The sequence below is a fragment of the Zingiber officinale genome, chromosome 9B, assembly GCF_018446385.1.
Source record: "Zingiber officinale cultivar Zhangliang chromosome 9B, Zo_v1.1, whole genome shotgun sequence".
In the NCBI taxonomy this organism is placed as follows: domain Eukaryota; kingdom Viridiplantae; phylum Streptophyta; class Magnoliopsida; order Zingiberales; family Zingiberaceae; genus Zingiber; species Zingiber officinale.
The window spans coordinates 4,302,053-4,327,624 of NC_056003.1; positions in this window are offsets into that span (position 1 = coordinate 4,302,053).

Consider the following 25,572-nt stretch of genomic DNA (forward strand, 5'->3'; position numbering starts at 1 on the left):
CCAATGCTGTTGATGGAAGTGAAACCATGATGATGATGATCATGAAGACAACAAAGGTATGTTTCTGTGCCATTAAGGCCATCACCATACACTGCGATTTCTCAATCCCTTCAGTGCTTTGCTAGCTCTCTGATCATCTACTTGGAAAATTAGATATATATAGTCAATTCTTTACGTGACAATGCAAATCTCACCGGACTCTTTTTTAAAACAAAAAAGGATAAAAATAAATATTGGAAAGTGGAAGATGGCACAATCTCTAACTTAGCCATATATATAAATACTTAACCTTGTTTAATAGGATGTGTTAATTGTTGGAGATACAAGGAATATGAAATTATAAAAACAATTTAAATTTACAGGGGGCTAGATAACTTCAAAACTGCTAAGTAGGAAAGATTGAATTGTTTGGTACGGCGAGTCGCCTCATATGACGAAGTTACTTTGTATGGTCGAGCTATTTTGTATGGCCGAGCGATCTTGTTTGATCGAACCGTCTTATGTGATTAAACTGTCGAAGTGTAGAGTGCCGAATCAGCATATCTATCGAGTTGCCTTGTATGACAGAGCTATCTCATGTGGTTGAACTGTCAAAGTGTAGAGTGTCAAATCGACATAGCTATTGAGCTGCCTCGTATGATCGAGCAGTCTCATGTGGTTGAACTGTCGAAGTGTAGAGTGCCAAATTGGTATAGCTGTCGAGCTATAGAGTTGACCAAGTTTCCGAATCATTGAGCTGCCAAGCTGTTGAGTCAGCCAAGTTGCTGAGCTCCTGAGTGGCCAAGTTGCCGAGTCAGATGAGACTGCGATCCAATTTTAGTTCCACAGATACAACTCACCACTATGAGAAAAAATAAGTTTATTGACGAATTATTTCCGTCCAAAATGAGTTTGACAAGTATTTACTGTTATAGACCAAAATGAATGTTATCATTTTATTTTGGGGTAAATGTCAGATTTGGCAGATAGTTTTTAATTTTAACTCTCCAAACTTTTATTATATTAGTCTAGTTATAATTTTATTCTAGTAAAGTTATAGTTGACCAATAATTTAAACTATTAAAAGTTAAATTTCATTGAAAATTTATAATTTATTTTTGTCAGATAATTATTTATTTTTTATTAGTTAAAGTTTGATTATTAGTAGTCGGAGTTCATTTTGATTGATAAATTGGGAATATGTATTGTAGTCGTATTAGTAATTAATATTTTCCTTAGAACTACTTTACTCTGTAGACATTTTTGTACCGTTGTCATTAGGGCTGTAGTCTAACTGTGCCAAACTGAATAATAAGAGACTTGAGTTTGGCGTGGTTCATTTTCTCCTAAGTTCGAGATTAGCTCGAGTTTAATTCGAACTTTAATTTTTAAACTTGAGTTTATTTTATATGAAGTTAAATAACTCACAACAGTTCGACATAGGTTAAAAATAACTTATTTAAAAGTTAAATGAGTTAGTTTGTTTAAAATATTTAGTTATAATAATTATTAAAATATTATTGTATTTATAATTCACAGAAGTTCAAGCTCAATTTGATAATATTCTTAAACTCAAAATTAAGCTCAATTTGCTCACTAAGGACGGACTCATTTAGCATTTCTCCCTCCTCCACTAGCATTGTCCTCTCCCTTCTCTAAATGCCTTTTTCCTCGTCTTCGACCCAACTTTCTCCGTTAAACCTAATAATATTACTAGTATTTTAATAAAATTACGGTGGATTTATTAAATAAAAAATAATTTATAGTCAAAAGAAATATAGTCAATAATTATATTAATTTTGATTGTTAAAAAAATTAAAAATATCATCCAATTTTATAATTATTTTTTAAATATTTATATTAACATTACCTAACTAAAAAAATTTAAAAATGTAGCTAAAATTTATTCAATTTCTTTTATAAAATTTTAACAATTTAAAATTTTATTTTTAAAACCTTTATAATAAAATTATCAATAAATATTTAATAGATGATTATTATAATAAATAAAAATCTATTTATAAGTCAATTTTTTACTAGTAATTATATTATGCAACCTGTTTTCTTTCTTTTCTTATTCTTATTTACGTTATTTATCCCTTCCGACGAAGTCCTAACCTTAAGCCGAAAAACTACCTTTCATGCAACAACAATGGCACAGCTCCATTCCATATAGAATATGGCTGTTCAGACCAACGGCCGTGTGACCCACACGGCGGTATCAGCCTCCCATATCCTTGTGACGAAGAACACGGGTTGTGCCACGCCAAAACACAGCTGTGCTGAATTCTGGGTAGATTGCAGACCAATCATAAAATGGCCATAACTTTGCGCCCCGTTGGAGTTTCAGGATGTTCTTCCGAAACATAACTGACTTCAAGATCTACAACTTTTCTTCAGAACCAACAGAAAGATAGCACTTCCTTCCCATGCTAAATGGCACGTCCGTGCCTCCCAACCGCGGGTTCAACTGGACCTCCGCCCAGACTATAGACCAAACTTTGAACCACCATAACTTTCGAATCGGTTGGAGTCAGGACTCGATCCAAGTATCAGATTGTAGATAATTTCAAGAGCTACAACTTCGGTTCAGGGTGAATCGTGAGAAAACCTGGTTTAATGGATGAAAAACCTGATTTACCAGACTCCTATAATCCTGATTTTTTTGGGCAGTTTGGAGGAGGTATAAAAGGATCAAGATCCTCATTCTTTGACTCATCTTGGGTTTGGGGACTTCGTCCCTCTCCTTGGGGAAGGGTTCTCTCCTTAGGGGGAACCCTAGAGCTTCATTCACCTCCATCCTTTGACGATCCATCCATCTCCGGAGCAAGGAGGTATCCCCAAGACATTGGAAATATCGGCAAGCATCTCTTCTTCCCCTTTTTCTCATATCTAGGGTTGTAAGTATACTTTACTTTATATTTTGGGGTTGTTCTTCCTTTGCAATGGAGTAGTAGATTTCCAGATCTAGGATGTAAGAAGTATTTGTGATGTGATGGAGATGTAAAACTATGTTTCTATTCAATGACTTGTTAATGCCTTGTTCATGTTTGATGAAATGTGTGTGTATGAAGCTTATATATATATATATATATATATATACCCTAAACCCTAAACCCTAAACACTATATATATATATATATATATATATATATATATATATATATATATAAGCTTCATACACACACATTTCATCAAACATGAACAAGACATTAACAAGTCATTGAATAGAAACATGTCAAACTTATATATATATATATATATGTATATAATTGTATAGAATTGTTAATCCCGTAAGGAGGATACCCTAGATCGTATGACCGAGGGACATCGTGACAGGGTTACCCCGCTAACGGACATATACAGTATCACCATGAAAGGAGAAGCAAATCTCCATAAGGAAGTAGGGGATCAGGCATAATCACTATTTCTATTTCTATGCAATTGTGTGTTAGTGTGTTTCTATGTTGTATGACTGAGGGGTGTCGTGACAGGGTTGCCCCGCTAATGGACTTCATAGGAATCACTTTCATATAGTAGCATAGGACATGGAGTAGGAGATCATGCCAGCTTATCCACTACAGGGGAGAGTCGGTAATGCATCTAACTTCCTATAAGAGCATGAACATAGAGGATAGAAACTAAGCAATCTATGTAACATCGCCTAGCATTACAAGGAAACCGAAATCCTAGAATCTATCATCCTCCATCCTCTTAGCTCAACCCCTCTCAAGATCCATTCTCTCTCTTCCCTCTTTTTTTTCTCTTACTCTCTTTTCCCACCAATCTTACGTTTGTCTAGATAATTCTCCGTGCGAAGTTAACTAGTGTTTAATCAACAGTCCCTGTGGATTCGATATTTTTTTATTACTGATGATGAAACTGTGCACTTGCGGTTGCGTAACACAAGACATGCATATTCCTAACGAGATAGTAGAAACTTCTGTCGTATGATCTGCCTGTCGAACATGCCTCATATTAGCGACACTATCTTCCAAAAGGATATCGGGAGATACTATAGTGATCCCATTGTTGGGCCGAGTGGGGTACCCGTTCGGCTGGGACTTCGCTTTGTCCACGGTCGGGTCCCGCTTCTTGGCTCAGCGCGTTAGTCGTTCGACCGGGACCCCTCCGCTCCATCAACTTCAATTGCTCTTCTATGAAATGACTATGTAGTAACATGTGATTCCCCGTTCGAATAAGCTATCCAGTCTCCCTCGGCATCCTGCTACCCCGTATTGAGCGTTGGCGTTCCTACGAATCATCCCGAGCTGGATTGGAGGGCAGCTCGGACATGTCTCCCCACGGTCGGGGCTTGACTGCCCAATTGACTTTATTCTCTTCTACACTAGATTGCCGACTTGGAAGGACCTCGGGATCACCCTTCGGTTGTAATTCTGCTTCATCCGCTGTCGATACACCATCAGTCGAACGGTAGCATTATCTCGTGCCTCGTCCACCAAATCTAGCTCTATGAGTCTACGCTCTGCGTTCCCTTCATCGTAGAGCTGCACCCGATCTGATTCTACTCTGACCTCCACAGGGACCACCATCCCACCGCCATACACCAAATAAAATGGTGTTATGCTAGTCGTCTTCTTTGGAGTCGTACGAAGGGCCCATAGGACACTGGAGAGCTCGTCGACCTAGTTGTCTCCTGTGTGGTCTAGCCGAGCTTGTAGTCCTCTAAGAATCTCTCGGTTGGTGACTTCTTCCTGGCTGTTGCTTTGGCGGTAGGCCATAAAGGTGAAGGTCTGCTGGATGTCATAGCCTTCGCAAAACTCTCTGAGCCTCCGACCAGCGAACTACCTCCCATTGTCCGAAATGAGCCGATGGGGGATGCTGAACCGACACAGGATGTTCTGCTAGATGAATTTGATAACCATCCGTTCACTTATTTTAACCAGCGGCTCGACCTCCACCCACTTTGAGCAGTAATCCACCGCGACGACTGAGAATCTTCGCTAGGCGGTCGCCATAGGGAACAACCCAACGATATCCATGCCTCATTGGTCAAACTAGCAAGACACTGTGGATGCCTTCATCTACTCAGTCAATTGGTGCGGGATGCTGTGATACTTTCGGCAGGACAGGCAGGTGGCTACTGTCCGAGCACCTTTTAGAGAGTGGGCTAAAAGTACCCAACTAGGAAAATCTTTCAAGCCAGCGAATAGTCGCCCGAATGATTTCCGTAGGAGCCTTGGTGCACTTCTTGGAGGATGTACTCTATGTCTTCTGACCCAATGCACTTAAGCAGTAGCCTCGAGAAAGGTTGCTTATAAAGCTGATTCCTAATCAACGTAAATCATCTGACCCTCTTTTTCAATAGGTGAGTTGCTTCCTAATCGGACGATGTGCTTTCGGAGTAGAGGAATTCAATCAACAGTGTCCTCTAGTCATTTGGGAAGGAAATTCCCTCCATTCAATCGTATGCATTACCAGTGAGACATGCTCGATCGACTGGCTTATGACGACCGAGGATAATGAACTAGCTAATTTAGCCAGTTCATATACTGCTTGGTTGTCTAATCGGGGGATCTTCTATATAATGACTTCTTGGAAATTTGCTTTCAACTTCTCAAAGGATTCTTCGTACAACTTGAGTCAAGAACTACTTATTTCAAATGTCCCTGATAGTTGTTAATACAGTGCATAAAGGTGGGATTTGATAAAGACAGGTAGTCAGAAGTTAAGAGGACGTGGCAGTAGGAAGTCAAGGGGAAGTGACAATCAGAAGTCATGGGGACATGGCAGTCAGAAGTTAAGGGGACGTGACAATCAGAAGTCAGGGGAAAGAAGGATTTAGAACTCTTGACATCATCAGCCGCATAATTCCCAGTCGGATACTGACAGATCAGGATTCCAGATCAGAGACATGAGATGTAGCCTGGAGTAAGCCCAGACCTTCCCCGATTGGTCTGGTCTCCTCAACCCGATCTGCATAGACAGGCTTGGTACTTTCTGTTGGTGCGGTTAGCATTAACGATTTAACCCAGGTTTTAATGAATGACAAATCAGGTTAAGTTAGTCTGTTGTTGTCTAAACACTCTGATCGAGTGTGCAGGAGAAGTCCAGACAGGTCGACGGGCTGACCGGATGTCTGGCACGAAGCCCAGCTAGGTCGACGGGCTGACCGGATAGCTGGCGAGAAGTCCAAGCGGGTCGACGGGCTGACCGGACGCTTGGCGAGAAGACCAGCTAGGTCGACGGGCTGACCGGATAGCTGGCGAGAAGTCCAGACGAGTCGAAGGGCTGACCGGACGTTTGGCAGGTAAGTAAGGTAAGTCACTGGAGGGGAGTGACTGCGAGGACGCGTTCCCGAGAAGGGAACATTAGGCGTCGATCCGGCTTAGATCCATTTCGGATATCTAAGTCGAGATCGTGACTAGATTCCAGTCTCGGAAAGACGGAATCTAGGTCATACTCTGTTTTTCTAAGTCATACTTCTTATACTAAACTCATAAACTGTGCTAAACACTTTATTTCGCAGGATCTATTTGTCTCGGACTAACCTTGTTTTGCAGGAAAGTTGTTCGTTGGAAAAAGGTGGTCCGGGCACCCGGGAGGCACCCGGGCGCCCTGGAGGCACCCGAGCGCCCTGGAGGCAAAATTTATCATGACCGCGCGTCGCCACTTGGAGCTCGCTGGTTGGACTTGCCACGTCTCACCAGGGCGCCTGGAAGGGATCCAGGGCGCCCCGAGCTTCATATAAAAGATGGGGCGGAGGCAGAGATCATAATCAACTCAGAACTCTTAGACTGCTTGCTTGCTCTACTGCTCTGCGCTCCTGCGACGCTAACGAAGATCTGACAATACGCTCTTTTCCTCGTCTTTAATTCTTGTCGGTATTTGTTTTATTTTCATTAGCATTTCTGTACTTTAAATTGTAATAATATTCGAACTGCTAGTGATTGCCCAACGAAAGTACTCAAGGAGTACGGGCCTTCGAGTAGGAGTCGTCACAGGCTCCGAACGAAGTAAAAAACATCGTGTTCATCTGTCTAAGCTGTTTTATTTCCGCTGCGCTTAACTCTTTTATACTCGTTGTTTTTCGAATCGATATTCACCCCCCCTCTATCGACGTTTCACGATCCAACAAGTGGTATCAGAGCAGGTACCGCTCTGATTTGGTGCAACCACCAATCAGACAGGGGGTGAAAATATTTTTTTTTGCTTTACGCTTAATTCTAATTTGATATTAATTTGGGAATTTTCTTTCTTCTTCTCGTTGCAATTAAATCTAAATTGGTGCAACATCAATTTAGATACAGCTATTATTTTTTCTTTTCCGCACTACTAATCCAAGACCAAGTCTTGGGATATTTTTTTTGTTGTTTAATTATGTGCAGAATGTCGCAACTAGAAGGCTTTAGCACAGTACGCCCTCCCCTATTCAATGGGGATGACTTCTCGTATTGGAAGAAAAGAATGGAGGTCTACCTAAAGACAGATTACGATCAATGGTTCAGCGTTATAAAGGCGTACCGAACTCCAGTCGACAACTCCGGAAATCCACTAGACCCGGAACAGTGGACTCCGGACATGAGGAAAAAGGCATCAACAGAAAACAAGGCAATCAACATGCTACATTGCGGCCTAACACGAGAAGAGCTGAATCGCGTCGGACCGCATCAGAATGCCAAAGAATTGTGGGACAAACTGATCGAGTTGCACGAAGGAACGAGCGACGCGAAGGTAACAAAAAGAGACCTACTTTTAAATAAAATATTTAATATAAAAATGTAGGAAGGGGAAACGGCAAGTCAACTGCATGCAAGAATCAAGGACGTCCTCAACGGACTCCACGCGATAGGCCACCAGATGGAAAACAGAGATTTAATAAGGTACGCACTAAATGCTTTTCCTCGTAATAGCTTGTGGGCATCAATCGTAGATGCCTACAAAATTTTGAAAAATTTATCTAAGTTAAAATTAGACGAGCTTTTCTGTGAGTTAGAATTACATGAACAAACTAATGCTGGAGCCGAGAAAGGTATTGCTTTATTTGTAGGCTCATCCAAAGAAAAGAAGAGCAAGCCTGAATCTGAAGAAGATTCTGATCAAGATTCCGAAGACGAAGAACACCTGGTGAACCTGGTAAGAAAAATGTTCACCAGGAGAAAAAGAAGCTTCAGCAAGAAGGACCTTCAAAAGATCAGTTCTCCCTCGGAACAAAAGAACGTGACGTGCTTTGGATGCAACAAAAAGGGACACTACAAGAACGAATGCCCAAGACTGAAGTTCGACAAACCGAAGCCAACCAAAAAGAAGGCCCTCAAAGCAACGTGGGACGACTCCTCGGACGAATCGGAGGCAGAAGAGCAGAAACACCACCGCGCTGATGGCCCGTGAAGCAGAGTCGGAAGATGAATCGGAAGATGGGTCCGAACCCGAATCAAGCCACGAGTGCGTACTCGAAGGCCCGGATGAGGTACATTTTAATTTAAACAAAAAGTTTTTTAAAATTATTTCCTGCTTAAATAGTAAGTTAATTAAAATAGAAAATGAAAACAAATCACTCCTTGAGGAAAATCAAGACCTCAAGGAACAAATAAAAAATTTAAATCCAACTCAAGATCTAATACTTGAAGAGAATTCATCACTAAAATCATAAATTAATAACTTAAAAGAAATACTAGAAAAATTCACTACAAGATCAAAAAATCTAGACTTAATCCTGAACAATAAAAAAGCGTGTTATAATAAAACCGGACTTAGATACAAGTCGAACTCAAATAAAACCTTTAAGTCATTAATAACCCAATACAAATCAACTAATCAAGTTTGGGTTCCGAAAGCGTGTTTGACCACGCAAGTAGGAATGAATCAATATTACATACCTAAAGAAAAAATATATTATATAAACTCGAATAAACAAAATCAAAAACCAAAATACAAGTCAAAGAAATCAGAAACTCAACAAAATATAAATTATCACCAAGTTAATTATAATTATAAAAGATATCGACACAAACCTAAAACAAAAATTTAAATTAAAAGCCAATAATTCAGGGGGAGGCTCCAGAATAGCTGGCACCTCCAAAACTAACTTACCCGACAGGGTAACCTAAAAACTAATGTAATTAGGATTAGTTAAAAAGAGATCAAGTTTAACTTGAATCATGGTACTGGTGAAATTTTTGGATGATAGTACGTTAGGGAAGCTTGGGCATCGCATGTCTAGAAAGATATGGTTTCGATCTGGTGCATTTGGCCAAGTGGAACTGACCGAAGCTACCCTTAAATGGATCCTAACTAGTTAGACCAAGATTTAGTACTAAGCTCCGTGGATAGGACTATTCGAAAAACCTCGAAAGGTTGGTTACTTCTAATGACGTCCATGTGACTCACCAAGCTTAAAAGTTTATCCGAAGAATGCCTATTTGTAGAGACCAAAACTAAATCTGAATCTAACCCAAGTTAAACCAAACTCCATAATTAAAATCCAACCCATCTCACAAAATTATAGGATTCCCTGATTGAAAACTTAGATCGGGTGAGATGACTAAGGATCAAAATCAAATAAAATTAAAATTCGAATTTCAAATTTAAATTAAATTTTGAATTAAATTAATTAAATTAAAATTCAAATTAAATTAATCAAATTAAATTTCGAACTGAATTAGTTAAGTTAAATTTTGAACTAATTTCGAATTAAATAACTAAAATGAATTACGATTAATCTATTTTTAATTTAAAAACCAAATTAACCTCAAAAACTATTTTAAAAATTATTTTAAATTAACTTAAAAAAACTATTTAAAAAAAATTATTTTAAAATCAAATTAGCCTGAAAAACTATTTTTAAGACTAACCTTAAATCCTACTCATTGTAGGAAACCAAGTGAATTTTGGACAGTGGTTGCTCCAAACACATGACTAGAGATCACACCAAGTTCACTCAACTCACCTACAAAAGCTTAGGAACAGTTGCCTTTGGAAACAACGGCAAACTCAAGGTGATCGGAATAGGTAATATTGAACTAAAAATAGATTTCATAATTACAAATGTTCTACTTGTCTAGAATTTTAAATACAATCTCCTGAGTATAAGTCAATTGTGTGATACTAGGTATAAGGTTAAATTTCTATCCACAGAGTGTTTAATCAAACATCTAGATAATCCTACTATAAGCCTAAAAGGTTTTAGAAAAGACAACATCTATGCTATCAACTGAACCACCTCTTCAATTAAGTGTTATTTAACACAAAAAGAAGAGACTTGGTTATGACATAGGAGAATGTCTCACACCAACTTTAGAAATATAAGCAAATTAAATGGACTAGTGAGAGGCTTACCGAAATTACCTAACCTAGATTCAACCATATGTAATGCTTGTCAACAAGGTAAACAAACAAAATCCACTCACAAACCAACCAATCAACCACAAACCTACTCGATATTAGAACTTCTACATTTAGACCTTTTTGACTCCCATGGGGTCAAATCCATAAATGGAAACTTATACTGCTTAGTAATAATAGATGACTATTCTAGATTTATTTGGGTTAAATTCTTAAAACATAAAGACGAAATTTTTGAAATCTTTGCAAACTTTTGCAAACAAATTGAAAACGAAAAAGATATTAAAATTAAAAGAATTAGGAGTGACAACGGGGGAGAATTTAAAAATCATAATTTCAACAAGTTCTGTCTTGAGAATGGCTATCATCACGAATTTTCGTGTCCTAAAACCCCCCAACAAAATGGAATTGTAGAAAGAAAAAATAGAACTTTACTAGAAGCCTCTAGAACTATGTTAAATGAATATAACCTACCTAAATATTTTTGGGCGGAACCTGTTAGTACAACCTGCTATGTACAAAACAGAACAACATTAAATAAAAGACATAATAAAACTTTCTTTGAAATATTTTATAACAAACAACCCAACATAAAATATTTTAAAGTATTTGAGTGTCCAACCTACATCTTAAATACTAGAGAACACTTAGGAAAATTTACCTCTAAAGTAGAAAATGGAATTTTTGTAGGATATTCTCTAAACAGTAGGGGTTACAGAATATATAATAAAATTACATTAAAAATCGAGGAAACTACAAACGTAAAATTTGAAGAAACCCAATGGCAAAATCAACTTCAACCTATTGAAAATAATAATTCTGAAGAAACCAATCAATCCCTAGATCATGAAGAAGATGAACACACTCAAGCAAATCAAACTCCAAGAACTATAAGAATCAACCCTAACCATCCAACTGATCAAATAATTGGTGACCCAGACCTAAGGGTTCAGACCAGATCATCCTTTAGGAACCTAAGTCAAATTTCCCTGATTTCAAAAATTAAGCCCAAAACAGTAGCCGAATCCCTACTTGATCCAGATTGGATCATCGCTATGCAAGAGGAACTAGCTCAATTTGAGCGTAATGAAGTTTTGGGTGTTGGGATCGTTCGTACTCGGCTAGAGAGGGGGGTGTGAATAGCCGACCCCAAATCGCTCGCGTTTCTTCCTACACTTCGTTAGCGCAGCGGAAAAATAAACTAGAAACGAAAGGAAGAATATCAAACCTTAACACAGCGATGTACGAGGTTCGGAGATGATACTCCTACTCCTCGGCGTGTCCGTAAGGTGGACGAGCCCTGTCAATCCGTCGGTGGATGAATCCCCGGAAACCCGGCTAAAATATACTCCTTCTGGGTGGAGAAACCTCGCCACAAAATCTTGCAACAGCAAGCAAAGAGTACACGAGATACAACAAGAAATACAAGACAATATGAATGCAACAACACTTGCTTGCCTTCTCGTTGTCGACTGAAGTCCCAGATGAAGCAACAACTTCACGGACGGATGGTCAAGCAACAGCTTCTCGGATCCAGTCGTGGAATGAAGCTCACGCGAAGCTTGCGAAGAAGAGCTCAACAAAGCTCAAGCACCAGAACAGCAGTTCTGTCGCAGAGAAGAAGAGGAAGAAGTAGTAATGCAGCAGCAGCTCTCGACCCCTTTATACCTGCGAAGAAGACAGTGAAGAAACTAACCGTTGCAACGCAACGGCTAGAACCCTGAGCCTGATCGGTGCAGGCTTCTGATCGGTCGTGGGGACCGATCAGGCCCTAGTCTGATCGGTCCCCGGACCGATCCCACCTCTCTCCGTGAGGTGGCTGCGTCTCTGATCGGTCGTGGAGACCGATCAGCATACACCTGATCGGTCCCTGACCGATCGAGCTTTTCTTCAGATATGCGCCCAACGTTCGGTGCGAACCCGATCGGTCCTGGGAATCTGATCGGTCACCGGACCGATCAGGAAACACTGAGTTTCACTGGATCGGTCTGCAGACTGATCCAACTCCTAGGTTTAGAGTGCCCTCTCTAACCTAGTTCGGAGAACGAGCTACCGAGCCCTCTCCGACTCCATATGCCAAGCTTCACTCACTTGGACTTCTCAACACCAGATGTCCGATTACCCTTGATCTATCTGGATTTTCCCTTGCCCGGCTTCACTCACCAGGACTTTCCACCTGGCTTCACTCACCAGGATTTCCACACTGCCTAACATCCCAGTTAGGACTTTCTCACTGCCTGGCTTCACTTTCCAACTGCCTAATATCCCAGTTAGGACTTTCCCACTGCCTGGCTTCACTCACCAGGACTTTTCCACCTGCCTAACATCCCAGTTAGGTCTTTCCCTCGTGCCAAGCTCCCTGCTTGGACTTTTCCGTGCCAAGTCTCCATACTTGGACTTTTCCAGTGCCAAGTCTCCATACTTGGACTTTTCCCGTGCCAAGTCTCCACACTTGGACTTCTCGCGTGCCAAGCTCCCTGCTTGGACTTTTCCGTGCCAAGTCTCCATACTTGGACTTTTCCAGTGCCAAGTCTCCATACTTGGACTTTTCCCGTGCCAAGTCTCCACACTTGGACTTCTCGCGTGCCAAGCTCCCTGCTTGGACTTTTCCAGTGCCAAGTCTCCATACTTGGACTTTTCGCGTGCCAAGCTCCCTGCTTGGACTTTTCCCGAATCAGGTCAACCAGGTCAACCTTGACCTAAGGTTGTACCTACAATCTCCCAAACACCTATTCTTGTCAAACATCAAGAATAGAACTCTCTCACGAGTGTCAAACATCAATATGCAACTCAACTAGGTCAACCTTGACCTAAGGTTGCACCGACAATCTTCCTAAGTCAAACATCAAAATACAACTCGAGTCAGGTCAACTCGAGTCAGGTCAACCAGGTCAACCTTGACCTAAGGTTGCACCAACATTGGGATCTAGTACCACCACCTAAAGATAAGAAAATAATAGAAACAAAATGGGTATTTAGAAACAAATTAAGTGAATCGGGGGAAATTACTAGAAATAAGGCTAGGCTAGTTGCCAAGGGGTTCAGTCAAGTTGAAGGACTTGATTACGATGAAACCTATGCCCCAGTAGCCAGATTAGAATCCATTAGAATGTTACTAAGTTATGCAGCCCATAAGAGATTCAAACTATATCAAATGGATGTTAAGTCAGCCTTTCTAAATGGACTGATAAAAGAAGAAGTTTATGTAGGTCAGCCTCCTAGATTTAAAAATCTAGAACATCTTGATTATGTCTTTAAATTAAAGAAAGCATTATATGGACTTAAACAAGCACCCAGGGCATGATATGAAAGGGTAACATCTTACTTAACATCCAAAGGATTCAACCAAGGTCAAATTGACCCAACCTTGTTTGTTAAATTACTAAAAATGACATATTTATAGCACAAATATATGTAGATGATATAATATTTGGTTCAACTAACTCAGACTTTTTAGAAGAATTTATCAACCTAATGGAACAAGAATTTGAAATGAGTTTAGTAGGAAAATTGACATATTTTCTAGGATTACAAATTAAACAAACAAATGAAGGAAATTATATTTATCAACATAAATACACTAAAGAATTACTTAAAAAATTCGGAATGGAAAATACAAAAGAAATAAAAACACCCATGGCAGTAAACACAATCTTAGACAATGACCCAAATGGAAAACTAGTGGATCTAAAGTATTATAGAAGTGCAATAGGTAGTCTACTTTACTTAACTGCAAGCTGACCTGATATCTTATTTGCAGTTAGTATGTGTGCTAGATACCAAACCTGTGCTAAAGAATCCCATTTGACTCAAGTCAAAAGGATCTTTAGATATCTTAAGGGAACAACAAACGTAGGAATTTGGTATCCTATAACCAATGACTTTGAATTAATAGGATATTCTGATTCAGATTATGCTGGATGCAAATTAGACCGCAAAAGCACAAGTGGTGGATGCCAACTACTAGGCCCCTCACTTGTTAGCTGGTTTAGTAGAAAGTAACATTGTGTTGCACTATTTACAACTGAGTCAGAATACATAGCCATAGGAGAATGTGTAGCCCAATTATTATGGATGATGCACACCTTAAAAGATTTCAACTTAAAAATCACAAATGTAAAAGTTTTAATTGACAATATTAGCTCAATAAATTTAACAAAAAATCCAGTGCATCATTCAAGAACCAAACACATTGAAATTAGGCACCACTTTATCAGGGATCATGTTACTAAGGGTGACATTGAACTCAAATACGTTGAGTCCAAGTCAAACTTAGCTGACATGTTCACTAAACCACTCCCTGAAAGTGAATTTAGCAATTTGCGTAGAAAACTAGGAATGTGCCTAATAGACTAAGAGTTTCAAATTTTAAAAATGTTTTCAAAAATGGTTATTCTCAAATTATAGGTTAAAACCTATTTCGTTTTCAAAACTTTCCTATTTTTAGATTTTTAAATGAATCTTTAGCCTTAGACTAGTTTAAAATCCTTAGAAAGCATGTACCCATAGGACTAGTTTTGAGCATCTCACCAAAATCCTAGGCTTACCTTGCTTGTGTTTAACGAACATAGAAAGGGGTGAGATGTATAGGCCACTTGCCTAAGACTTAAGATGCTTATTTCAGTGCATCGATATAAGTCTGGGCGTTAAATACAAAATATACATTAATCAAGTTAAGATTGAACTTAACTTGACTAACCAAGTGAAAGCTGCTATCTTATGATAAGTCAGTCAGTAACAAACTGGTTAGACATTTGATTTAATGTCAGATTCAGGGGGAGATATAAAACTACTTCAGTTTTTCAAATTGAATTTTAAACTTATTTTTGAAAATCAAAAGTTTAAACTCAACTTATTTTTGAAAATTTCTGAAAAAATTTTTTACAAAATTATTTTGAAAACTCCTTTGTTTTAAAAATTATTCTATTTTGAATATTTTTAGCAAATACTATCAACATTTTATGTTCGTGATTGAAAAATGTTTTCTTAAAAAAAAATTTTAAACCTATTTTTGAAAACTAACTCTTATAAAACTAAGTTGTTTCTAAGAATTGGGTTTTACTTTTTATTGAAAATTGATTTTGAAAATTAGATTTAACTTAGTTTTGAAAATTGAATTTAAAAATCTAGTTCTTAAAATTTGATTTGAAAGTTAAATTAGTTGTAAAAATTCCTTTGTTATTGAAAACTGTGAAAATTAGATTTTTTTTTCAAAACTTAAGTTTACAAAATCATTTTTTTGAAAATTGAATTTTTTTTTGAAAAATAAATCTCAAAGTTTTAAAACTTATGTTTGAAAAGCGTTTCAAAGTTGAAACTTGTTTTGAAAATTTAAACTTGATCTTGAAATTTAGAACTTATACAATTATGTTTGAAAATCAGACTATCTAAACTTAGCTATTTTTCTAAACAGCTAATGCTTTAAACAAGTTTTCAAAAGTTTAACTCCCCTAGATTAACTTGACATTATTTCTTACTTTGTCTGAAGTCTATGTTGATGCTTACTTAATCCATGCTTATTTTTTGATGAATGCCAAAGGGGGAGGGTTAGGTGATTAAGTTAGCTAAACCAATTTGACCAACTTGAAAATACAAACTAACTTTAAAACCACATAAATGCATGTTGTTTCTTGCATATGTTTTCACTAACTTAACCAGGTTGTCATTCCATCAAAAAGGGGGAGATTGTTGGTGCGGTTAGCACTAACGATTTAACCCAGGTTTTGATGAATGACAAATCAGGTTAAGTTAGTTTGTTGTTGTCTAAACACTCTGATCGAGTGTGCAGGAGAAGTTCAGACAGGTCGACGGGCTGACCGGATGTCTGGCACGAAGCCCAGCTAAGTCGACGGGCTGACCGGATAGCTGGCGAGAAGTCCAAGCGGGTCGACGGGCTGACCGAATGCTTGGCGAGAAGACCAGCTAGGTCGACGGGCTGACCGGATAGCTGGCGAGAAGTCCAGACGGGTCGAAGGGCTGACCGGACGTCTGGCAGGTAAGTAAGGTAAGTCACTGGAGGGGAGTGACTGCGAGGACGCGTTCCCGGGAAGGAAACATTAGATGTCGATTCGGCTTAGATCCATTTTGGATATCTAAGTCGAGATCGTGACTAGATTCCGGTCTCGGAAAGACGGAATCTAGGTCATACTCTGTTTTGCTAAGTCATACTTCTTATACTAAACTCATAAACTATGCTAAACACTTTATTTCGTAGGATCTATTTGTCTCAGACTAACCTTGTTTTGCAGGAAAGTTGTTCGCTGGAAAAAGGTGGTCCGGGCGCCCGGAGGTTCGGGCGCCCGGGAGGCACCCGGACGCCCTGGAGGCAAAATTTATCCTGACCGTGCGTCGCCACTTGGAGCTCGCTGGTTGGACTTGCCATGTCTCACCAGGGCGCCTGGAAGGGATCCAGGGTGCCCCGAGCTTCATATAAAAGATGGGGCGGAGGCAGAGATCATAATCAGCTCAGAACTCTTAGACTGCTTGCTCTACTGCTCTGCGCTCCTGCGACGCTAACAAAGATCCGACAATACGCTCTTTTCCTCGTCTTTAATTCTTGTCGGTATTTGTTTTATTTTCATTAGCATTTCTGTACTTTAAATTGTAATAATATTCGAACTGCTAGTGATTGCCCAACGAAAGTACTCAAGGAGTATGGGCCTTCGAGTAGGAGTCATCACAGGCTCCGAACGAAGTAAAAAACATCGTGTTCATCTGTCTAAGCTGTTTTATTTCCGCTGCGCTTAACTCTTTTATACTCGTTGTTTTTCGAATCGATATTCACCCCACCTCTATCGACGTTTCACGATCCAACACTTTCAGTAAGACAACTCTCGGTCAGCTCTTTAATATTCCAAGTGTGAAAGATGGGACCCTCGTTGCAGCTCATCTCTCTCATCAAGACTCAAACCAATCAGCGCACCCTAACGGTCATCCTAAACTGCCTGTAGATAAACCGGGGCGTGATAGAAGGCACTAGGCGACAACAATGTCAGGGAATTGTAACCGCCTATTAGGGAATAACTGTCATATGTCAGGTAATATTCCAATGGTCTGCTGTCATCTACGAGTAGAACCTTTCTCAATCCATAAGAGAGCGACACGTGTCCTCCATCATCCGACAAGCCTTGACACCTAACATTCTCCGACATCGGTTAGGCTCCAGAGGTACGCATGGTCATATAAAAAGGGAGGTCCTCTCCCTTGAGCAGCTACGCGCACATTCACACTTATCTTCTACCATTTTTTTTTTCCTTCGTACACTATTCTTCTGGGGAAAAAGTACCTGACTTGAGTGTCGGAGGGTCTGCGCCGAGGACTTTTCCCTAGTTTCTGATCTCCAATGTTTCGTGTGCTTATTTGAGTATGTGCAGAGCCTAAGTACCACCAATTTAGTCATCGCCATCCGTCAGTCCCATGTGGGGGTTCGTTTTCCTGGGCACATATGCTAGGGGTGTCTAAGTCGCCTCTCCTTCAACACCAATGACATCTCTGCTGACCTTCGTCTGACTCAAATTCTGGACAAGATCAATTTGACGTCGTTTGTGGAAATTTCCTTCACCTGTTCTTGAACGTGATGATAGAGGAGACCAGAAGAATCAACGTCACCATGATAGCAGGAGAGTACGAAATGTTCAAGGAGGCCAAAAGGCGAGCGACTTTCAAAAAATAGACCATTGCTTCACATCCACACAAGACGCCCGTAATTTCCAAGGACCATACCCGCATCTCAGACAGGGGGTCTAAAAAAATAGCCTGAGGATTTACCTCAAGCCTTATATCGGGAGCCTTGCCCAGACTATTATAACAATGGCTCGGACTGTTATAATAAGAAAGAGCAACCACATGGCTCCTTTCCATTACACCCCCCCCCCCCCCGGGCGACAAACTCAACGGGAGTACTTGAACGTTGAGTTTAAGTGCTAACTTGGTGAAACGTTGTATGGATAATGGCTTGGTAAATATATCAACAATTTGATCTTCAATAGAAATGTAAAAATCTAAAAGTTATCGAGTCACCACACGCTCATGAATAAAATGAAAATCAATCTCTATATTCTTGGTATGAGCATAAAAAATAGGATTTTTCGCAAAATAAGTAGCTCCAATATTATCACACCAAATTTTAGGCGTAGCAATTGGGGAAAAATGTAATTCCAATAGAAGATATTGTAGTCAAATAATTTCTAGCATCGCATTAGCTATAGCTTTATATTCAGCTTCAGTACTTGAGAGAGAGACTATAGGTTGCTTCTTTGAAAGCTAGGAAGCAAGATTCTGCCCAAGAAATATGGCATATCCACTAGTAGAATATCTATCTTTGGGCGATCTAGCCCAATCTGCATCACTATAGGCAATCAACTCTCGTGAGTACTGACGATATAAAAGAATACCATGTAGAATAGTGCCTTTAATATATTGAAGAATTCTCTTAACACATTCCCAATGGTTTTCAGTAGGAGCATGCATAAATTGACAGGCATGATTGACAACAAAAGTAATATCGGGTCATGTAATGGTGACATATTATAGGGTACCAACAATACTTCGGTAGAACTGGGGGTCAACATTGAAGAGGAGGATGAAGGTGTAGTGAAACCACCTTCAATAATTGGTATGGAGATAGGACGTGCACCATTCATTTTAGCTTGTTATATAAGTCCAATAATATATTTGCTTTGAGAGAGAAGACAACCTTCAGAATGTGAAAGAAACATTATGCCAAGGAAAAAATGAGCATTACCAAGATCCCGAATAGGAAATTCTTAACGAAGAAGATGGAGTAAAGTAGTAATGTTATTTTGATCACTATCAGTTATTTAGATATCATCCACATAAATCAGAACAAATATTGAAAATTTCTCATTATATTTGTAGAATAGGGAAGAGTCAGTTTTAGAGTCAGAAAATCCCTAAGGATGAAGCCAAGTAGATAGACGATGAAACTAGGCATGAGGTGCTTACCGAAGAGCATATATAGATTTCTGAAGTTGACATACATGTGTTGGAAGTTGTGGGTGGATGAATCCAGATGGTTGCTCCATAAAATAGTTTCTTCAAGGTGCCCATATAGAAAAGCATTGGAAATATTTAATTATCATATCGGCCAATTGGAGCTAACAACTATAGATAATAGCAATCTGATTATTGTAATTTTGACGACTGGACTAAAAGTATCATTAAAGTCAATACCTAGTTGTTGATTAAAGCCTTTAGCAATAGTCGAGCTTTGTAACGTTCAATAGATCCATCTGCACAATACTTAATTCGGTAAACTCATTTAGAACCCACAATATTCATATATGAAGTACGAAGAACTAAGCTCTAGGTTGCATTGTGAAGAAGAGCATCAAATTCTGTAGTTATCGCAGCACGCCATTTTAGATCTTTGACTGCCTATGTGAAGCTAGAAGGTTCAACAAAATTTGAAGAAGCAATAAGAGCAAGCGGAAGAGGATAACAAGTGGAAACTAGTTGACATCGTGCATAAATATCACTTAGAGGAAACATTCGTCAAGGAGTATCATCATCAGAGCTACTCAAAGATGAGTGATCAGACGGATTGGAATCAGAACTAGAAAGTGAATCACCACTAGCCACTGAGTCTACTAGAATTTGTGGAGATGGAGCAGGATCCAAGATACCATCCCCTTTGTACTTTCAATATATCCTGATGAAGCAATCTGTGAGGATTCTAGTATATTTGTAAAATACCGAAAATAGGCGAAAAATCGTAGGGGAATTTTTCCGGAATTTTTTGGAAATTTTTCGGAGCTCGTATGGACTAGTTAACGGGAATAAAAACGGGGCCCGGAAAAGCCTGTTTAGGCGACCCATTTAAGCGAGAAAAAGTTTATTTTATATTTCCTTTTTCTTTTTCTTTATTTTTTTTCCTTTTCCTCTCCGTTTCTTTTCTTCTGTCGCCGACCTGAGCCTCACCCGACGCCACTTCTCGCGTCGATTTGCCCTAACCTCCTCTGCACCGATACCAGCCGCCTCCTCCTCTTCTCCAAGGCCAATCTTCTCCCCTCTTCTCGTTTTCTTCCTCACCGAGCCCTTCTTCCCTCGATCGCACCACTTCTCCTCCGCCCAGCCGTGCCCTAGAACGAGCGCCAACCGCTGTGCCGTGGATCTAAGCCCCACCGCCGACGCCCTCTTCCTTTGCAGAGCGTCGCCGTCGCACAGGACAGAGCCGGCCATCTCCACATTGTGCCCTAATCACGGATGTCGACGCCTTCCTCCTCTCCTCTGTCGATGTCGACGCTGTGAGAGCCATCACCGGCCGACTCTTTGTGCCGGCACCCGAGCCCCAGTGCCGTCGCCGTGTGCCCTAGCACTGTCGTTGGTCATCAGATTCAACCCAACGTCGTTGTCGATACCCTGGTTCACCCCTATACAGTGGGTTCCTTCCATCTCCGGTCAAGGGTAAGCTGCTAGCGTGAATTTGGGATCTGATTCTATACATTTTGTTAGGTTTTTGATCACCTTAGTGAAGGGTTTATTTCTTGTCTGATTCCCCTCTGTCTTTCAGCAAGAAAGCACTATTACTGGTTGTCGGAAAATCATGGAGGTGGAGGATTTGCTTGAGTTCGGCCACCCCATCCCTGTCAGCAGATTCGCACGCCTTTAGTGGTTAGGTTTTGATGGTTGATCACGGAGAAAGTGCCAAGTAGGATGGATTCCAGTAGGTGGTGGGCTGTTCGGTGGATCTAGAATTGGGGGTTTTCAGTTGATCCATATCTAGGCTGTGAGGTTTGCTTGTTTTGGTTTGGCAGCAATCCATCCATCAGTGTTCCTTGTTTCAGCATCAGCAGTAGCTAAGAATTGAGGTATGGTGTAGTGATTTGATTATATGAACATGGGTAGATTTAAATTAGGGTAATGAAATGATTAATGTATAATTAGTTGTTTATATGTATGATGTGATTAGGGTTTTACCCTAAATTAGTTGTAAGGATATTATTTAGCTATTTATTGAATTTTAGCTAAATAAAAATGTATATGTATTGGTGACACAGGACTTTGACGCGAGACGAGTATCTCGACGTCGGATTTGGACCGATACGATCCTTTCTATTGGAGGCGGGTACTTTTGACTTATGTCATTTGATATACATAATAGTGAATTTAACAAGTTGCATTAATTATGTTCCTTATTTGTTTCGGTTAGTCACTACCCAATACCTGTTATATGATTGATTGATTGTTTGATTTGCATCTCATGTATACTTTACCTGCTTATACATGTTTATAGGGGTAGTGATATACCATACTTTACCATGTTCAGGACCTAGGTTTTATACCTTCTGTGTACCTTTGATTTGATTTGATTCGTTGACCTATGGTGCACTTTTATATACACATGGATTAGGTCAGGATATTTTGTGGTTAGTGTCATGCACCATTTGCATGATTGCATGCTGTGCGATAGTCCGCTCCATTATTGTTGAGCACATCGCCAGTTACATGGATCTGCACACACCACCACTCATGGGTTAGTGGTCGATTCAGGCAGAGTGTGTTGCAGCAGGGACTCTGTTAGGCACCGTTGGTCCGCTCATGGGTAGTATGACACAACGTGTTATCCGGCAGGGATTCCTCCCCGTCATCGTGTACCGGGAGTTGAGAGCATTGCGCTCCCCCATTTATGATTTGGGGTAGGAGGATAGGTGTACTCCGACAACATCCCGTCCACTCGGTCACTCATCAGGAGTAGTGACGACAGAGTGCACGGTTGTCACAGCCCTACCCACTCGGCCTCACTTTTGTGTGAGATGGTTGACTGGCGTCAGGGGTGACCAGGACGCATCATTGGCATCATATGCATGATGCATTTATTGCTTGTGTTTATATTTGATGCATTTATATGTTGCATATTGTTTGGATACCTATGTTTGACATGCATACAGGATTTCCATATCACTCGGACTGTTTGTCCTTATACCCCGGTCCTGGTTAGCACAGTATTCTCCTGTTTACTTCAGTTTGCATTTACCTTTATTACATCAGGAGACTGTACGCATGATTAGTGCTAGGTGTTATTTCCTTACTTTGTATATCAGTTGTACCTGCTGAGTGTTGGACTCACCCCGCCTCCATTGTTGTTATTTTTCAGGTTGATGCTGTTCCAGTTGCTAGTCCCCTGCCGACCACAAGTTGTTTTTATCTTTTGGTTTGTTATTTAGACTGTGATAGACTTATTCTGTTTGAGGATTTGGATATTGTATGGATTCTTATGATCGATGGATTTTCGTATGGTTTAGATTTGTTCGTTTAGATTTGTTCTACTACGTGCCTGCCTAGACGGCAGAAGAGGTAAGTTGATCTTATCGTCGGATTTGAACTTTACGAGTGTAGTTGAGTAGGGTTGATTTCGAGTCAGAGTATTATTATTCTGTTTACTTATTATACAAACTGCGTGGGTGATTGTTTATTTACTGTTATTATTCCAGCCGCATGTGGCTGAGGTATTTGGATATGTAGAAAGTTTCAGATTGTCCGCCGTACAGGGGAGATGCTGCCGAAATTTCTTCGGACAGGGACTCCTCTGGGGCGTGACAAATTAGTGTTATCAGAGCTTAGGTTTTACGATCTTTGTTTTCATATTTTGGATATTTGGGATAACCTGATACCAATTTATTTGGTATCAGAGCGCCAAGTTTGGCGATACTTGTTGTTTTTCGTGTTACGAATTTTTGAGATTTAACTTATACCAATTTATTGGTATCAGAGCGGGTTATGTTACCTGCTTTTGGGTGTTCTGGATATTTGGGTTGGCCAAGTTTGCGAGTCAAACTGGGTAGTTATTTTGGGTTGCACGGATTTTTCCATTATGTATATGTTATGGATTTGCGTTTTGGATTTTTATGGATTTCCGGCGATTTTCTCGTTCGGAATTTTGAGGTCAAATTGGGGACTGGACAGCGACGGAACATCTCCAGACGACATATAGGTATGATGTTTAATTTTATAGTTTATGACATGTATTAGCATTCTTTGTTTAGTACCTGTCTGGTTGTTGTAACACATATTACATGTGATGGATTAGCCATTGAGCATGGTTGACCTTAATAGAGATAAAGGATTATAGTCTCTGGTGATTTTTCATATCATACCATCAGTAGTTTTAGCTTCTGTTACTACTAGTAGGAGATGGAGGCACGTACCAGCCTCTGCTATTGTTAGCTGGGTAATGAATGATACCTACATATTCCTGTTGACTTAGCTAGTAGAGTTTTTATACTCATATCTTTTGGATAATAGGGTACCCGATACGATGAAAATTGGTCATTGGGGAGTTATCATGTTTGATCATTGTTGAGAATGGTTTGAGGTTGAGGGATATTGTGAGATCAGATATTGTGATATGTTGATTTCTAATGATTTATGAGAGTAAATGTTATGTGGGTGTCTGATGATCTATTACTAGATATTATTTTGATGATCTATTAGTGGATAACTATTTTGATGATCTATTATTTGGGTTGTCATTGATGGTGACATAGTAAGTGTCATGTATGATATTCACAGATTTGATGATTATAGTTGGTGATCAGATTATAATCGGGTGCTAGAGAGTTTACGGTTAAGTGTGCCTATGAATTTTAATAAATCTGGTTAGTTGTGGTTAGTTAACAGGATGATAAGATTGATATTTGCTTCCTCTGATATTGGACTATATGGATAAATAATAATTAGATGTTTTGAATGCTAACTTGGTCTCATGGGGAGTAGAGATTTATTCATCTGATATTATGTGGGTTGATATTTTTGAGGATAAAAATGAGAGTGTCTTGATGATCTTGAATTCTGACTTTTTCTTTTGGGTCGTACACATTTATACATATGATATTATGTGGGCTGGCATTTTCTAGTTTGAGTTGATGTAATTAGTGTTGAATTGACCCATGAACTGATTTAGTTATTTGACAATTTATTTGGGGGTCAAGTTGTTACATGCTCTGGTGTCTATAAAGATGCATCCCTTCGGATAGTTTTGTATGGATTATGGATCAATGAACTGGTAGGATTTTTGTTGTGCTGCCTTTGGTTGTCATAGTTGAAAATTTTTCTGGGTCTGCTGAGTGGATACATGTATGGAACATGATATCCGGTTGATTATGATTGGATTTTTTTGTGAATCTTGGCAAAAATTTTGATCATATAACTCCATATGAATGATTAGTAATGGTTTCAGATATTGAGGATATAAATTTGATTGAAGTGTTAAATGTAACCAATTTTTTTTTTATCAATGTCAAGGCTGGATGGAAATGGTTGAGTATTGTGTCAGATTTGGATAACATAGAAGGTAAAATAGGGAATGTCAGGTTGATTGGATTAAATATGCTGATTAGGTATATCTATGTGGTGTATACTTGTCCAGTTATGATTATTGTGGGTGTCTAGTAGATTATACCCTAGTGGTTAGGTATACATGTCTGATTGTTTATTTGGAGGTATCTTATCGATTTAATATGAGTTCTGATATGTGCAAATGTGTTCGGTGTAATATTCGAGGTATTTTATTGATTATATTTGATTTGTGGATGCACTTGTGTCTATTAGGCTTTGTTGAAAGTATTACGTTGATTATACTATTGGCATAGGTGTATATATGTCATGTGAGTGTTGTTGAGGTGTATTGTTGATTATACCTATGTTGATATATGCACACGGTTTCGGTATGTATTGTTGGAGGTATTACAATGATTTATACCTAGGTTGTGAGTATCTTTGGTGTGTACTAATTGGAGGATTATGTCGGTCATACATATGTTGTGTATGCATGTGTGCCAGGTGTGTTGTTAGTAGCAGCATGATGATTCTACTTATGTTGAATGCAGGATGTGGAGTATCTGCATTATGTCATTTGTTGGATTACCCTGTCAACTAATTTTCTTATCAGTGGGTGACTCACTACGATGTGGATAGAGTTGACGATGAGTTTGATTTGATTACTGGATTGTGATACCCTAGGCTACCCACAGTGATTTGTGGTAGAGCGACCCCATGCAGTCTCTGGCTAGATAGTTAAGTGCCTTGGGCACTTAGGTTTGCCCATATATTTTAGGTTTGCTTGTGGTAGAGCGTAGCTCCCACATATTTTGGGTTGTTTGTGGGGGAGCGTAGCTCCCACATATTGAGGATTTCTTGTGGTAGAGCGTTGCTCCCACATATGTGGTGTTTTCTGTGATGGAGCGTTGCTCTCACACGGGTGGATCTATTCTTGATGATTATATTGCAGATTTATGGTCAGGGATGTTATGGTTAGGAAGGTCTGTGATA